Genomic DNA, 3,089 nt, shown 5'->3' with positions numbered 1-3,089 from the left:
CGAAGCCTTAAAACCAACCTCTTAAAATTTGCTCATTTTCCATGAAAGGAGTCATGAATATTTTTTTTTTTTTTTTTTTTTTTTTTTGCTGAGGGGTTACGTAGAAGTCAAACAGACTGAGAGCCTGTAACATATCACTTTATTACGAGTCATATATTTTCCGCGAATTCCACATCTTTGAATATGGTTCAGAGACGCTTGCAGACATAGTTCATACATCGCTGTATTAAATTTCGTTCTGCGCGCTGAATATTAGAAAAGATAAGAAGCACAACGGCCATTTTAAGAACCTTACTTCTGCGATGGATTTTGCATAGACCTAACTTCAGTATTAGAGATTACTGGATCGATGAGATAAAACAGATCTTAAAAAATATTTCATAGCAAAAGTTTAATTTAATTTTATGATCGTAGCAGTACGGAATGCCAACGGCCTTGCCGTAGTGGTAACACCAGTTCCCGTCAGATCACCGAAGTTAAGTGCTGTCAGGCTGGGCTAGCACTTGGATGGGTGACCATCCGGTCTGCCGAGCGCTGTTGGCTAGCGGAGTGCACTCAGCCCTTGCGAGGCAAACTGAGGAGCTACTTGACTGCAAAGTAGCGGCTCCGGTCTCGGAAACTGACGTACGGCCGGGAGAGCGGTGTGCCGACCACACATGCCCCTCCGTATCCACATCCAGTGACGCCTATGGGCTGAGGGTGACAAGGCGTCCGGTCGGTAGCGTTGGGCCTTCATGACCAGTTCGGGAGGAGTTTAGCTTAGTTTTTAGCAGTACAGAACGCATTCTAAGATAATTTAAGTTTCCAGTGAACAAAGCGCATAGGTAATTGCTGATAACTTTATGTGTGAATTATTTACATATCCTGAATACATAATTTTTTGAGAAAGAAAAATGATTATAACCTAAGAAAGATAAATTAGGCTAACTTAAAATATCAATTGCAGTATTTTGTAATCTTATATTGGAGGTTAGACTTTCAGAGTTGATATTGAGAGTATTTTATTTTGATGTTCGATGAACGTAATCCACGTGCCAATTTTAAAGACTCAGGTTATTCGTTTTAAAGCCTACAATAAATACAGGTTTTATGCAATGTCAAACGCCACCAGATAAGACGGGCGTTGTTTATCGTACTCAGTATTAGCACTCGAAACTAAAGTACCGCTACCGCTGCTCTCCAGCAAAGGAAGACACCTGTGGTTTCAAAATGGTTCTGAGCACTATTGGACTTAACATCTGAGGTCATCAGTCCCCTAGAACTTAGAACTACTTAAACCTATCTAACCTAAGGACATCACACACATCCATGCCCGAGGCAGGATTCGAACCTGCGACCGTAGCAGTCCAGCGGTTCCGGACTGAGCGCCTGAACCGCTAGACCACCGCGGCCGGCCTGTGGTTTCATATCATTGCTTCCTGACGGGTATTTTGCTTTCGTTACAACCTAACGATTCAGAGGATAAGCTCATCAAATAGCTCACCAACAGAACTGAAGAAGCAAGACAGTTATGACAAATATAGACTTTGGACGTCCAGGACAAGCTCCGTGAACGTTATAAACTACACACCGACCTATAAGCTACAACTCAGACGACCCACTTTGTATTTTTACAGCTTTTAAAATGGGCAGGATATCAGAAAAAAGTATTAAAACGCTGCTTTTACCCGTACCGAATCCCTCATCTCTTGTCAGACAGCCGGCCGGAGTGGCCGTGTGGTTCTAGGCGGCGCAGTCTGGAACCGAGCGACCGCTACGGTCGCAGGTTCGAATCCTGCCTCGGGCATGGATGTGTGTGATGTCCTTAGGTTAGTTAGGTTTAATTAATTCTAAGTTCTAGGCGACTGATGACCTCAGAATTTAAGTCGCATAGTGCTCAGAGTCATTTGAAGCAAGCCATTTGTCAGACATCAGTAATGGAGTCAAGTACGATGATCCTACATCGAGGACAGAAAAGAGGAGGAAAGTCCACGTGCTCCCGATGAAACTCTATGTTATAATCCTGAGACGCAGGTCAGTGACAGGGACTTCTGCTGACAGTAACAGCAAGATCTGCCAGACGAACAAGGTACCTCGAGAGGACATGGGCACACCACCAGATCCACTAGCGCCGCCATATTAAAAACCGGTGATAAGATCCCGATCAAGGGAGCTCTGAAAAGCAGGTCGCTAGTTAGCGAGTAGAGCAGCTGGGGCATATACCAGGCGTCGTACTCCATAACGGAGTGACTATAATCGGAGTCTCACGACGTGCTTCACGCTGTTCGAGTCTTACGTGCTATAAACATTAATGATTTAACATTTCTCGTATCTGGAAGCTTATTTGATTACCGAATGACTTAATGTGTTGCAACGTGTAAACAAAATGACCCTCTGCGAAGAGTGGTAGTTCAGTTCTGAGCGACTTTCGTGAGTGCTCAATAACCGTTCAAATCACTCTGACAAGGGAACCTCCCCATCGCACCCTCCTCAGATTTAGTTATAAGTTGGCGCAGTGGATAGGCCTTGAAAAACTGAACACAGATCAATCGAGAAAACAGGAAGAAGTTGTGTGGAACTATGAAATAATAAGCAAAATATACAAACCGAGTAGTCCATGTGCAAGATAAGCAACATAAAGGATAGATTGTACGCAGGAGCGCCGTGGTCCCGTGGTTAGCGTGAGCAGCTGCGGAACGATAGGTCCTAGGTTCAAGTCCCTCTTCGAGCGAAAAGTTTAATTTTTTATTTTCAGACAATTATCAAAGTTCAGACACTCACATATAATCAACTTCGCTCTCCAAAATTCCAGGACATGTTCAGATTTGCTTGGACATAGGCAGGATTTGACGGTCTACACACGGAAAAATTTGAAACATACGTTTTGTCAGAGCACAGGGGAAAGTGAGCGACTGCGAAACTGTTGGATTCATTTTTTGCAATTTATTTGACAAACTCTTATGTTTTCATCACTTTTTTGAGAGTAATTATCACATCCACAAGAACACCTAAATTGGGCAACGTAGAAGAATGTTTTTACCCATTCGCCAAGTGTACAAGTTAGGTGGGTCGACAACATATTCCTGTCATGTAACGCACATGCCGTCACC

The 3,089-nt window shown here is 43.5% G+C and overlaps 1 pseudogene; it reads left to right on the top strand.

Moving 5' to 3' along the window:
* The first annotated feature begins 425 nt into the window (after positions 1-425).
* Positions 426-543, top strand: LOC124799866 (annotated as a pseudogene).
* The last annotated feature ends 2,546 nt before the right edge of the window (positions 544-3,089 follow it).

Source organism: Schistocerca piceifrons, chromosome 5, assembly GCF_021461385.2.
Source record: "Schistocerca piceifrons isolate TAMUIC-IGC-003096 chromosome 5, iqSchPice1.1, whole genome shotgun sequence".
Taxonomy (NCBI): Eukaryota; Metazoa; Arthropoda; class Insecta; order Orthoptera; family Acrididae; genus Schistocerca; species Schistocerca piceifrons.
This window is presented reverse-complemented; position numbering and strand designations above follow the sequence as displayed.